This window comes from Pseudopodoces humilis, chromosome 3 (genome assembly GCF_049639895.1).
Source record: "Pseudopodoces humilis isolate 2021_Gansu_Grassland_sample_001 chromosome 3, ASM4963989v1, whole genome shotgun sequence".
Classification (NCBI taxonomy): domain Eukaryota; kingdom Metazoa; phylum Chordata; class Aves; order Passeriformes; family Paridae; genus Pseudopodoces; species Pseudopodoces humilis.
In genome coordinates this window covers 43,803,119-43,818,477 of record NC_142202.1, presented here as the reverse complement: position 1 = coordinate 43,818,477, position 15,359 = coordinate 43,803,119, and positions in this window count along the sequence as shown.

Here is a 15,359-nt window from a genome sequence, read left to right as displayed (position 1 = left end):
TTCCTGCTCCAAGAGAAGCATGGGTGTCTGTGTCAAGGGCTGTATACTGAAGAGTCTCTCCACAGTATCTTGGATGTACATTGATAAACTCATATTTTCTCTCCTGTCTGCATGTAAAGTGGGAGCTGAAGTGAGCACACTTGTGAAGAATTTCACTCCTCAGCCTCCTGCCTGGCAAAGAGAGTGCCCTTCCCTCTCTGGCTCTCTTTCCCTTATACCACAGTCTCCTTGCCACAGGCACAACAAATATTTGCTGAGATAGGAAGAAAATTGTGTTGTTTTCTTTAATTAGTAAGTTGACTAAAACAATGTCTCCTAAACTGAGAGTGTTGGGTTAAAATTACAGTGCACCCTCACCTTCTACCAGCAGGAAAGTAACTAAAAGGAAGATCAATCCCCTCTCTCTTTCTGGTTATTTCCTTATTTTTTTCCACTTTCCTTCAACTGTCAATTCACAATTTTTTAGAAAAGTAGAGGCCAACAAACAGGAGGTGGTCAAAGAATCCAACTCTTCACTGTTGGTCAGGTCTCTATTATTTGAATGGCACCTTTCATTACCTGTTATATCTGAGAACAGAGTTAAGGAGTTTGACTTCTATGTTGTGATCAGGACTTAAGAATTATGTAGTTGAGTTCTAAGTTACTCCACTGCCACTCTTCTAAGCATGTGAGTCTAAGAGCTACATGTCCTCTGCCAGTGTTCACATGTGGCATTGTACTGGCATTGTGGCAGACAAGACAAATGGACAGTCTGTTTCACTATTGCCTCCATGTCCTGCCATCTGTCATCTTCTTTCCTTGTGTTTCCTTTTCCTCCAACCAGTTCCCACATCAGGAGGGCCTGACAGTGTAGGAGACATTCTCCAAAAAGGAAAAATGGCAGAAGAAAGGCTTCCTGTTACAGAAATCTCTGTTGACAGAGATTTCACAGTGGTTAAATAGTCACTCTTGAGGTTGCCCAGAGGGACAATGGATCAGAATTTTTCCCATTTTGTAGATAGACATTATTGTGACTGTGAGGTTTAATCCATGATTTCTATTCTCTTATATTTGAAACTTCCAATCTTTGTAGAGGAAGATGCATCTTTCTGTGTGGTAACTGCAACTGGAGGTAGGGAGTGAATTATGGAGGATATTCTTGTTTTAAGATGCTGAGCCTCTGTACTCTGAAGTTTTCAGAGTGAAAATCAGACAATTACTGTATTTTGTTCTGCACAGACAATATAAATAAAAAGTACTGAATACTTGTGAAAACCATAGGTATTAATAAGCTGTGTAAGATCAGTCAGCAAGTTAGTGAAAAAATTTATTTAAATAGAAAGGAGTAAGGAATTTTAAGTTTGTTCCAGTTGGTGTGTTTTATTAAGTCAATCATCTGGTCATGAGGGCATATTTCTCTTAAAAATATACAGAAAACAACATTTTGGTTTTGAGTTGCAAGTTAAGAGAAAAAAAAGGTGGTTTTCTTCCCAATAGTCTTAGTTTCTACTGACCACCATTTAAAGGAGACTTGTGATAAGACCTCTTTAGATTGCGTATCACTGAAGAATGGTTTAGAAAACAGTCATGCTGCTGAAGTAGGGTTATGGAGCCAAGTTTCATTGCCTCTGCCACTCCAAATGCCACAGGTACATATTTGGATCTACATTAGTTATATTTAGTAATCTTTTTAAAATAGCTCTGCTTCTTCTCAGACCTCCTTTCGTATAAATAGACAATTTTTCTGGCTTTTTTCTTCAAGACTGGAAGACTGAGGAATTTTGCTGATTCAGTGAAAATCTTTCACTGACCTTGTTTGTATGTTTGAAGTACCAACTTTCTGTCTCAAAAAATTCCAACCCAGACAACTGGTATCATTAGCAGCAACTCAGCAACTTTGGTTCAAATCTATCTTTGGAAGGCTTTGAAATGTCTTTTTTTTGCCCTTAATTCCTGTACAATTTCTCATTTATCTATCTCTGTTCACAAAGAGATCTATCTATACAACTGTACATCTGTTTACGGATTGAGACATACGACACTTAAAAGATCTGGAGAAAGCATGGATTTTGCTAGATTCACAATTGAATCTGCCTATTCTGGTGTTGTTGTAAAGACTGCATTTTTTAGAGATCAAATGCTGGCATGAAGAGCCACTCTTTACCTGCATATGAAATTGCTTTTCTCTGTGCAGAATGTACAGGGCAATGCATGGAATTTGTGCAAATATTTAGCCTGGTGGCACTCTGATTCAGAAAGGAGTCAGACAGTCTGCTGGAATATTCAGCTGCAACATAATAGCAGTCTTAAAATACTCCAGCTTAAAATGCCACCCAGAGAAAACTTATTTAGTCTTTTCTCAGTTATCTGTTGAGTCAGCCACTTGTGAAAGGGCAACAAACAGAAAGAAATTCAGGAATTAGCATGGCAGTCTTCGATAACTCTCTTCATCGGTTCAGAAAAAAATACGGAAATTTATAAAATACATGAGCAAAGCATTTGAGGATTTTGCAATTTACTTAGGTTTCTCTCTTGAAGAATCTAGAAGAAGTTTTGAGGAGTAAGGTCAAATAAGAAAGCTGTTTAGAAATTGCTGTTTGCACATGTTTTGGTATATTGTGTCTTGCTGGGAACTTTGATGTTTTCTGTGTCCAGATTCTACTTCATGATCCTTAATTTTGTGCTGACTCAGATCTAGTGATGTATGGAGCAGTCTAGGAACGGTTACAACGTACAATTATTGGCACAGGCATTTTGTTATCCATTAAAAATGAAGAATACTGTGGCTTTGCCCCGCTTCTGAGTGTGTACCCTCCTGTCCACAAAGTGCCCCACTGGGTGGTCAGAGCAGCTGGTACAGAACCTACTCAGACATACAGCTCCAAAATTCCTCCCTTGTCTTGCTACCCTAAAGATGCTTGTGAACTCCTCTTACTTCAGTGTGATAGCTCTCACGTTTATTTTCACTCTCTACTATCTTTAGCAGACTTTGGGAGTGCTAAAATAAACATTCTTTGCCTAGTCATGTGGCCCTTCTCCATTTGGCAAACACCCGTCTGTTTCTTGTCTTTTTAATGATTTCATTGCTTTCCTTAGTATTTTACTTTTTCAGAGTGGTGGGAGTTGGGGCTTATGGCAGAGCCACTTCTTCCAAGTCAGCAGGGGTGGCACACAGGATTGGTGGGGGAAATGGTTGGCCTTTGAGATGCATGTGGTTTTCACAGCCAGGTTAGAAGTACAACCTATGCCAGGTTTTCTTCTGATTCCAAGTTTCTTCAGGGTTTAATGGGAATGCGGCAAAGCACAGCTTCTCCTTCTGTACTGAACAGTCATCATCATCTTTCTTAGATGCAGCAAAACTCAGTCCAAGTAGACACCTAAAGGAAACAAGGAAAAATCTGCCAAATACTGTCAGAACCTACAGGAAGCAGGTTGTCTCAAATGCAGGAGTTCAGACAACTATATTGAACAAGACAGTGAGACATCTATAAGGGTCACATCTGAGGTGATTTCCTTTATTTGAAAAGAGTTCTTATTAAAGCAAATAGACATTTTGCTTAAAACAAAACAATAGTGAAGGGTCAACCTCAGGATTCAACTCATTGAATATTCTTTGTATAATGCCCAGCAACATTCAAAGCCAATTTCCTTAAATATCTGGGTGTTATTAGTACATGAAGGCTTTTCTATCCATTTCTTATTTTATATAAACCATCACAAACTCACTTGTTATTAAGAAAAATTCCATGGGTTTACATGCTGTCATTTGTAACTAATTAATGTATCATTGTTTAAACTGTGTTACTTCCCATCCAATAGCTGTGAAACTCTCAAAAGTCCTCAGAAGGATTTGATTTATTTCCCTTGGCTTCATTATTGTAGCCCATGCTTGTCATGCACATATGTAGGGAATGAGGAGAGGATTCCAGGTGCTTAGCCATCCAAAGAGGACAGCTTAATCACATAACAGAGCACAGCACTGTTTGAGAAGCACAGCAAACCTGCAGCAAATTTTTTGTCAAGGTGTGGGGATCCTTAAAATCCCTGTTGTAACTGTACAGCCAGAGAGCTCCTCAGCTCCTCTCAGAGACATTGTCTTTGCAGGCAGTGACTTTTCAGACTCGTCACCTCCTTAAAGGATATGTTTACAGCATTTCTCTAGCTCAAGCTGGGAACCATTGGGGGCAAATTGCAGTTCAAATATCTGACAGCGCTTCTGACAGGGAAAGCTCTTGTGAGCTTCAGGATGGTTCTTAAAGTCAATTCAATAGTTAGATGAGATTTCATTAAAATAAAAAATCAGAGATGTCGGCAAATATTTGAGTAGGAAACAGTACTGTGTGCTTTGTACCATCACACTGATGACACTCATTGTTTAATCTGTCATAATTACCATTGTAAAGCATGTTTTTTAAAGAGGTTCCTTTTTTTGCAGTACAGCTGTTTAATTCGCTGTGCATTTTCGACCTCTGATGTTTCCCTTTTTCCCCTCTGAAAACAACTTAAAACAAATTTGACTGTTTTGAGAGCTCTCCTTTAGAGAGGGCAAAATCAAAAGGGACAGGGATGTTGCTGTGCAGAGCTGGACCAGATCCTCCTCACTGAATGTGCATGAGGCTGAGTTATACTCAGGTGCCTGTGGCTGGTAGGAAGGGGGCAGAAAAATTCAATTCCCCTTAGTGAACTGGACTTATGAAGCTGCTTGTTGAGGTTGCAGAAAGAAGGACCAATAAGCCTTGTATTTTTCATCTCCCTTCTTGTTTTTCAAGAAGACATGATGGAAATCCCATGGTTCCAGTAAGGTGGATTGTGAGAGAGATGGCTCTGTCGTGAATGTTTGTCCCTGGCTTGCCTGACAGTGGGATTTCCAGTCAAAAAGTGATGTCCTTTTCATGGCTAACATGTTCCAGGGATCTCAACAGTGGTGTCCCTCCCTCATGCTTCATCCCTTCTAGCTTCTGTCCTTACTCTTATTCTGCAAGGCAGCAAGTGTGGAGTACTTCCCACTGGTGTCCTGCTAATGTCTGTAACTTGCTGACTCTTTCTTATCATGGTAGTGGCTGTGATGTGAAACTTCAATGTGTGGACAGGGAAAAATCATGGCCCATTACATAGCTTTATTGATAAGAAAGCAAGAATAAACTGTATTTTAGGATGATAAATGTGGGAATCTGTAGCTCTAGCTTCAATTTTCTCTTTTGACAATAGATCTCCTTGGAAAGATTTAGTTCCTCTGTGCTTGAATTCCTCTTAGAAGACATGACCAGTGTTTCACAGAGGGGCTGAGTGAATTAGTACCCCCCGTGAGAGAACAAATATCTGATTTGCTTAGAACACAGCATCCCTGCCCACCCCCCAGGCCCCTTTCCCTGGGGAGTGATGGCAAGTGGCTGTCATCTGTTGTTTCGCTTGCCCCTAAAAATTCAGTACCACAGCACAGTGGTGAGGCCACCAGCCCTTCACCAGCAGCGAGGAGCAGCTGGAAGCGAGCAATTCCTTATTGCAGGTCCCGCCCAGCTCTGCCCCGCGTTTCAGAAGCGGCACTGCAACATAAGGGGAGCCACTGAGAGGCCGGTGCATCGGCGAGGTTCCCCCTGTTGCCATGCAGGGCTCTTAGGCACTGAAAATGTGGCAGCTTGCCCGAGTTAATTATTTCCTCAGCTCCTGAAAGGGCTGGTCCAGGCACGGCGCTGTGCTGACACAGCTGCAGTGCTGCCGCTTCCTCAGCTGGCCCCCGCTGGGGATCCCAGTGCTGCGCTCCGTTGCAGGGTGTAGCTGTGCCCGTAGGGGCTTTTTACAGGTAGTCACAATGCTGGAGAAGTATTTAATTCACTGCAATGCAAATAGCCCTGTGGGCTACAGCTGGGGAGGAAAACAGACTTGTTTCTCTCGTGCTGCACTGCCTGTGTGGCAGGATGGCAGAGTGCTGTTTGTTGTAAGCCCCTGACACAAGGTCAGACAAAAGCTGTGCCAGTGCAGAGGCCTGGCTGGCCAAACTCCCTCCTTGTTAGCTCCACTGACCTTTTGTGAGCTAATTCAGGGATGTCTTTGGCGCGGCAAGTTCAGCTAAAGCATCTGTATTGCCCTAACTCAAAACTTCCTGATTTTGCTGGTAGGTATTTTAAGCTTATTGCTATTTTAGTGCAGTTTCTTGCATTTCCTATTTGAACAGTTCCTGTCGGAAGCATGTATTGTTTGGGAAGACGTGGCATTAATTACTGTGTGAATTATTTGTTATGTGGGTGCCATGGAAGAAATACATGGGAACTGTTCCAAAGAGTCTTTAATGAGTTCAGTCATCCAAGATCCTGATTTCCATCTCATAAATAATAAACTGTCCTCAGTATGCTAATTTAAATTTGCCTTTAAATTGCTTATTTTAATTTTGCAGGGGAAATAATCAAGAAGAAAAAGTTCTGAAAAATACAGGCCTGCTCTCATTCTGTGCTAGGTCACTGAGGGATGCAGTAACTTTTCCTCTTCTCCATGCTAAGTCCTGAGACAGTGAACATGGGACTAGGCTGGTAATGGTTTAATGTGAAGAGTGAAATTCGAAATGCAATGAATGAAGATATATATGAAATCTTTGCTCCATAGAATATAACCTTATGAAACGTGCTCTTTTGCCATCCCCTTTTGATGGGATCTCCAGTCCTGATTTCCACACTGTTTGGACAAACATCGTTTGCTGTTTGGGCCAATGGAGGCCAAAAGTTGCTCTGACAATAGACCCAGCCTGTGGCAAGGTAATAGTGTGTGCTCAGCAGTGACCCGTCTGCTTCATCAAATGCAACATCAACAGTCTTTTAGATAAGTCTCATCCAGTCTTGCAGTAGTGGGTGAAGGTTTTTCAAAAAGCCTTCTCATATTTGCAGACACTTGTTCAAGGCATGAATATATTGATAACTGGACTAATGATTTTTCACTGTACTGACTATAAATAAAAATATTTCTGCTCCAGGCAGGCAGATCGTTACAGTCAGGGGGTTTAGTATCAATATAACAGTTACCTGTGAGATTTTTCTGTTCTGAAAGCATCCTTTTAATTAATTTATTTTTTTTCCACTCAGCCTTTTAGCTTCAGTAAACACATATCATGACTTTACTTGAACCTCTGTTCTCTGGGCTCTGTAAGTTCAGACTAAACAGGAGTGCATAGCATAGCAAAAATACTTCCAGAAAGGAAAAACAAGTGTATTTTGCACATGTACTAGCTGATAATACATCATTCAGATTTGTTAAGATTCAATACCAGATAAATAGATGAGAATAGTTTTGGATGGTTGTGCAGATGCATCTTACTAGAAATGCAGTCACCAAAATTTCATTTCAAGAGGCAGACCGGTGAAAAACCCAAAGAGGTTGCTCTCTTTCCTGCCATGGAAGGAATATCAGCTTTTAAAAACATTAATATCCTCAGTGAGGCATCACAAATATTAGTTCTCAGTTCCTTCAAGGGGTAAGAAGAGATAAAAATAGAAGCCACTCTGAGACCTCCCAGAGGCTGACAAATGCATTCATTCATTTTCTTATAATGACATCTTTCATGAAGGCCTTAACACTGGAAATTCTCAGAGGAAGATTCCTTCCCCCAATACCTTCTCACTTCTGTTGAAAGCTGTCTGTATCACTGCAAGCAGGCAGCAGGTAAGACACTTTCTGAAAACTCAGCTCTGCTTCTGTAGGCTGATCTTGAACAGGAAAAAGCCACCTACTGAATGCATCGGGCAGATGGTGCTGTGACCTGTAATGGCATGGGAGTGCCATTGGCTGAGGTGGGACAAGAAGAGAGGAGATGGCTGTGTGTAATTCTTAGCAATAGGTGAACAGACTGAAACCCCTTCACCTCTAATCTGTATGTGGAAAACACTGCACAAAACAGATTTCAACTTTGCAGTAGCTTTCATTTCCCTCTCTGCTCCTCTCATTTGCACATCTGTCCCATTTGCTCATCTCTGCCCTGACGCCTGCATTCATCCTGCTTAGTGGAGGCAACCTGGCCACATTGGCCCGCTGCTGAAAGGGATGAGAGGCTCTTCCAGAAGTGCCAGGTCTTCAGATTAGTAGACTGCCTCTCTGAGTAGCCTCCTGCTGTGTGTTGGCTGTACAGGTGCCAAGGCATGTTCAGCTCCCTTGGTTAAATACCTGCAGTAGAGTGGGGTGATTTTGAGCTCCACACTTTGATCTTTGGTGAGGCTGGCAGACAAACAGAATGGTCTTTATTTTTCTTTATGAGATTTTTCTTTATTTCTTTATTTTTTTTGCATGAGATTTTAAGAGTATTTTTCACAACCAGAGTGCAAAGCAAAACCAAGTACATTGATGCTGAGAGATGGATCCTGAAATGTTACTGCTATTTCAATGGAGCTTGCTTGACCAAATGCAGGATGAACATAGAGATGAATAGAGATGAACCCCAAAATATTCTGTTTTCACGTGTTATGCTATAAATGAACCCATAGCCAATAGCTCAGGGATAGTTATGTGAATTTAGGACTGCATCCACAATTCTCTGCAGAGGTCTCTCCATGGCAGTCTTTCCAGAGCAAGGGATCAGCCACAGAGATAAACTGAAGACATAGTACTAGATGGCACCACCCAAGTTGTCCAGTCAGTGCCTTTCCAAATGCAGAAAGGCAAGCTGCAGATGCGCAGTCATGTGCTCTGTAGCTCATATCACCCCAGGATGCTGTACATTTCCAGGCTTCTCACAAAAGACTCCAAGTCTGTGCTGGAAGACAAAATGCCACAATAATTGTGTCACAGGAGGAGAACAGGAGAGATCAAGGGCACTTGTAAGTCCTCCCGACTAGCAGGAGATTTGCTGGGTGACATTTGCAGATGCTTCTGGACCCCGCACTATGCTGCAGAGAAAGATAAACAAAGCCCAGCAGTCCCTGTAGAGCTAATCTGAAAGGGGGTTGCTTCCCAGTTCCAAATCTGGTGATTAGCTCAGCCCTGTGCATGCAAACAAGCACAGACAGCTGATGGATGCTGATACCTCAAGGAACACTGATGAACCTTGCATCTCTCAGTGACCGTATTTATGCCCTTAACTGACCCAACGTGAAGTAAAATCCTCTGTCTTAAATTTCTGTGAAAAAAAGATAAAGGGGATCAGGCAAAAGTATACTGTTTAAGAAAAATGACAGCCTTAATTATCAAACTGTCCTGCTCTAATTTTACTCCTATGATTTTGTGTGTACAAAAGATCTTCAGTAGGAGGTTATTTTTCCTTTAATAAACAAAGGCTTTGCTTTGCAATGTACTGCAGATTGGCACAGTCACTGTACAAAGGCAGATCTTTAAACAACGTGCCGTGATCTTATCTGATCTGCAAGATGGATAATATTTCATCAATATAATTTGTGGCAGGATATTTGTATAGATGTGGTGAGGTGTGTTGGAAACTCCTCTGAAGTCACAAAAAGGAGACAATATTAGCTTAAATAAAAGATGCTATCAGCTTAACAGCTCCATGAATATGTGTTATTACTAGAATAGGAAATCACAGTTTGCAGGTACTTAGAGCCAGCTAAGAGAAAAGATGTTGGCTATGATTTTTAGTCACTAACATGTTGGATCACACAGGGAGCCAGTAATTACCTACAGACATTTTCAGCTATTGTTCCCAGGTTTTTGTCTATCTCTGTAGTTCCATCACTTGTATCCAAAAACTTTTTTTGGCACCAGGGAAAGAAGGGCTTGAAGGGCTTGGCCCCAGAGAAGGCGAGCTGCTGAAGTCCGTAGTAGTTGAGAGGTGCCGTTCTGCAAACAATCACTTCTATCACAAACAAAATTAATTGGTTCCTCTGCTGGTATTTTTGAAAGAATGAATGGACATTGCCAGCACTGTTCAGGAGAGCAAGCTAAATTATCATAAAATACCCTTCTGGCCAAAAATTCTGTGCGTCACTGACAGGTGCCCCTTTTGTGTCAAGGGTCAAAATACCTGATAGTATAATTTAGGTACCAAGAGATGGTTATGGTTTCAGTGACTCTATTCATACCGTGGCTGAAAATATACTTTAGCTTCTACAGCAATAATTTTAGCCACTTGCACGTACTCTGTGTTTGCATGAAGAAAATAAACTGTGCTGTACAGTTCACAATAAAGGGCTTCTCTTTCCAGAACAGTACCTAAAATTAACCTAGTAACCTAGCAAGAATACTAGGGATCCTGGAAACATTCAGACAACCAAAACCTTTATTTTTATTGTGCCAGTGGTTGCACCTTCTAGAGCCTTGATGCTGTAAAGGGATGTGTGAAGGCTAGAGAGCTCCAGATCTGGAGCTGAAGCTTCCCCAGTGTGAGAAGTGTTGGTGTTGGTTATGCTTCCTATTTAACTGCTTTTTAAGTTGCAAAAGATTTCCATGTCTAGTATAATACCCTGTAAAACAAGAGCATGCGCTGACTTCTCTTGTTAAAATTCCTTTCTAAGTTCCTTTTCCTCCCTCTATTAGTTAGGAATGGTAGAGGTCAGTGGAGCTTTGTAAAGGACCTTTTCATCAAGGGTGAAACATATTAATCAAGCTGCAAATTCTGCCTGCTGGCTGATGGGCTGCTTCTTTGTGCTTGTGTACAGGCCTATCAGAACCCCAGGAAAGCTATATATGCACATGTGTGCACCTGATGTATGTGTTATCTTGCAGGAATGGAGAACAGCTGAGAGCTGAAAGAGTGAAAAGCAACAAAATTCTACCAGATTCAAAGAGTAAACAAGTAGAAGAAAATCCAAAACTACACATTTTCCTTGTCACTTTCTTTGTTACCTCTTTCCAAAATAGCCGCATTTTGGTCTTTTTTTTTCCCTTGTCCTTGACTGTATTTGTATCTTTGCATTTATTGTTATGTTTTGTCATGTCATCAGCTTCTAAGACAGCTACTCCAAATCAGACATTTCTGCTCAAAGCAGTAAGTCTTCAAATGAGAAAAATGAGTTTGGTTTCTTCCCTAAAAGTTAAAAATGTCCTTGCGTGCTCCTAGGGTCCTCTTTGGACCGCCATTCTGGTTAAATTCAAGAGCTTAGTTCCGGAGTCTTTACTCCATGAAGGAGATCAGGCTTCTTCCTTTGAGAGTTTGCTCCTGACCTGAATAACAAAGGAACTGAAACAAGGGCAGGATGAGGCTAGGGAAGGTTTGCTCACTGTTGTAGCTCATTAGGGGACTTCGCTGCTTTGCTACTAAACCTTTTGGTTCTGCCAAGTTTCTTGACAAGAGCTGCTGGACTAACAATGGAAAAGTAGGTCAGGAGTAGATCTTGTAAATCTACTCAAAGGGCCAAGAGCACAGTTTGTGTAGGAAAAGAAGAAAAGAGAAAGGAAAAAAAAAAGAAAGATTTTAGGGTGAAGAGAAGGACAGGAAGGCCAGAGGTTGGTAGGACTTCTTAAGGGAACCCTGATGTGTAATTATACATCTGATTCCAGATTACTTTCTAATAGGGTCTGAAAAGTTCTTTGGCTTCTTCAGCAGGGCTTTCATTAGAACTTTAGAGTCTTTTATTCTGCAATGGCTGTTAGCAGTAAGACCAGCCTGCCTGCCTGCCTGCCTGCCGGGATTTTGTCTCTACAGTGGGTGTGCAATGTGCTGGCCTGCTGTATACACATTCAAGTGTGTGGCTGCACTCCTACTGAAACCCAGGAAAAAGCAGCAGCAGAAAAATGGGAGTTTTTGCAGGATGGACCCTTTCCTTTGAAATGTGGTAGGTTAGTGATTTCTTTAAATGGAAGAAGAAAATCGGTAGAAGGAGATTCAAGGTTGGAAAAAAAACCATGCCCAGTGTCATCTTTGGGAGTGAACTTCAGAACACATCTCAGTTTGGGCAGTGTGCACTGGTTATCCAGCACACACACCTCAACTTACCCACCTCAACTTATCCACCTCAACTCTTTATTCAGCTGAATTTCTTGCCACACTGGTGAGATTTCTAACACTTAGCTGGTGTCACGAGTTTTTTACATACAGGCTTGAATTCCCAAGAGGTTTCTGTAACACACAACCCATAACACACTGAACTGTAATCTGATTTTAAGCAAAATCTGATGGTGCGTTTTCCACCACATCCATAATTCCCGCTAGCTTCCAGCAAATATTTTATGTATTTACATTGTATATGTATTTCCTCTGCTTTATAAGAGAATTCTTGTTAACTGTTAGAGTTTTTGCTGGTTTTTTTTTAATTGTTTTTAACTTTTTACTTGTGTTTTCCTAGCAGTTAAAAAGCATGCTAATGTGATACACCATTTCAGCTGAAGTAAAATCCCTTTAGTATACACATTTACTCAGAGAAAGTGGGAGTGAGAGAGCAGCGGGATTTATTCTTACAAGTGTAATCCTTTCATGTAGAAATTTCCCTTTAAAAATGATTTTGCATTTGGGACAGCTTCCTGTGAATCAGGCACCTTCTGCATTTGGTGTTACAAGCCAGGATGTTTGCCCACCCTCAGTCAAGCTGAGTGCAGTGCTGACTGCTGGTTTTCCCCATCAATAATTAATACATCAGTTGATGGGCAATGAACATTTTATAGAGGCCATTTTAACAAGATAGAATAATGCCTTCCTTGCATCTATCAGTGAGAGACATTTTCATCTGTCTTCTACAAATTCTCTCATTTCCCTTCTGAATGTTGGAAGCCTTTATCAAGAAAACACAAACAGGAGACACTTCATTATCATTGTAACACAGAGTTTTGAAGGAACACTCCCAACTTAAAAATCTAACTCTCTGCCCGAAATGTTTTATCTCCTAGTGTTTCAAGGACAGCATGGAACTCTCTGAGAGTTTAGGGAAATAGATGTCTCTTTGTTTTCCACTTTTACTTCCTCCTTCTGACAGTTTTCTCACTACCCAGCAAAAAGGTTTGCCCCCAGCCCATCACCAAGCTCCCTGTCCTTGTACAACAAGGGCTCAGTCCTGTTTTAATCATAGAAGTGCAGAACTCTGGTACATATGCAGGAATTAAAGGTGTACAGCACCAAAGCTGTTTTGAAATTAGGGTTAGGATTTATTTTTTTTCTAGTTTATCTGAAAATATTGGTGACTACTCTTGAGGCAGCTCTTTATTTATCTGGAAAATGGATTTGGTGCTGGCAGGGATAGTTTTCATCCACAAATTCCCTCCTCCTGCATCTGTATGCTACAATGTGATTTGGAGGCCTCTGTAAAGGCACAGACATACCAGGCAAGAATAGGGAAGTCGTACCACTGCAGGAGTGGTAGTGATGGATTTGAGCTATTTATATTTTGGGCAGTGACCACAGAAGTACACTGTGTAGAGGCCTGAGACCACTGGCTGTATTTGTTTCTACACTGGAAGAGTCCCCGGGGAATGGCATGCTGTGAGTGACCTCACACAGTTGGCAGAACCAACCAGCCTTGTGAAAATCTTCCTGCATATTTTCACTCTCCCTACTACAAGTGACAAAATGTACATTTACTCTCCTGACAAGATGTTCTCTGCTCAGGTGAAAATTTGAGACACTATATTTTTTTGTTTGGCTGTCCTCTGAACTTGGAGCATGGCCTCAAAAGTGCCATGTGCTCTTTTCAGATGGTCGGAAGTGTCTGTCCCACCTGCCAGGTTCCTTTTGTACCTGCTCCACACAGTTTTGGTGTAGGGCTGTTTATGTGCTGTTTGGTCCACTCTCAGCATTCCTGTGTGCAGTGCCAGCATTTGAGCTGAGTCACAGGTTTGTAACAGCTCTCACTGGCTGAGGATCTGGACCATCATGTGCTGCAGTGTCCTGGCAAAAAGAGTCCAATGAATGAATTGCAGTATATAATCTGTGATTGTAATGAAGGGTTTAAGTAATTTATTTCTTGGCATTTTATGCTTGATTTTTGCATGCTTTTCAAATCAAATATAACAGTTTCTGGATTACATCAAACTATTTTCCATTTTTGTTATGGTTCATGTCTTTTCCTCATACTATCTTTCAATGGCTGGTATTTCCCAAGTGTTTTCTATGAGAGCTGTAAAATCTTAGGATTGTAATTGGTATATAAGAGTTGATGTAGTTTTACATAGCTTGCTATTTGTACTGTACATTAACTTAATGTTCCTTTTGAGTTACATGGTTGTCTTTAATAATGAATTATGTGCTTTACTGAATCGCTTTTCTTTCCATGGAGCTCAATAACAGGTTTAGTTAAAGAAAACCTTGAGTGTCCATTGTCTTTCTCCCTCTTTTTTAACTATTATTATAATTTCTAAGTTATTTTCTAGCAAAATTATGTGGCAGCCAGAACACTGAAGTGTTAAGATTTAAATAAAGCGGAACTGATAAACCAGCTACAATTTTGGAGAGAGGCACAGAAATACTTGGAATGTTATCAAGAAGTTGTTATGCTCTTTTAACACCTCTAAGCTGGGAGTTGCTTGGGTAGTGGGACAAAATTATTTTTCTCCCCATTAGTGGTATGATGCATGTGTACAGATTAGTTACAGCTGTATGAGTAGAATAATAATAATGACTTTATTGTGTTCTCACAGAAGATTTCCTGTTCTCAAAGATTTCCTATATACCTGTGCTTTGTCCCCCATTCTGTTGCTCAGTGTTTTAATTAAATTTTACCCTGAATTGATTACATCTACATTTTCCCATGGGGCTGTAGATGTGAATTTGCTTGTCTTCTCCTATCTGTAACGCTTGTTGTTTAAATCTTTTCTCTCAGTCTTCTTTTATTTTTTCTTAAGAAGATTTGCTGATTGCAATTTGATTACCTGTTCATCATTTTACAAATTATGTTACCCTAATTGAGTCCTAGAAATAGAAGTCAAATAAATGGCTTTATTCAGATATGTTTGATTTTATATTATTCTATTCTGTTGATCTCAAAATTCCATGTTGGAGTAGATGATTCTTTTTAAGCCACTGTAGAAATTAAACTAAACACTATAGAACTAAAAAAACTAAGGCAGAATACTTTCATTTGTTCAGTAGCTCTTTTTAGAGACTGCAAATGTGGACAGATACCAAGTCTATCATCATTTTCAAATAAGACAACTCTTATCTTGGTGAAAACCAGGACTTTTTAAGAAAGATTTTCAAAACAGCTCCTGTGGAGTTTAGAGGCATGAGTTTCATTCAAAGGCAGATTTACACTAGTCAGAGATTCCTCTTACATGGAGGGGGAGGGGGCAGGGGGAAGGATGTTATCAGGAGGATAGGAAAGTACACTTTGTATATGTCTCTGAGTGAATTTTGCGTGTGGGCAGATCTGGCTATCTGCTGCAGAAACTTGATATTTTTCAGTGCCCCAAGCTGTCCCAAATTCTCACTTCACCATTAAGTTGTGCATAAACACTTGTCTGGCTGGAAAGGCTTTTCTTCACAGCATGCTTTCCCAACACAGCTGTCCCAGCAGCAGTGTCTCCAG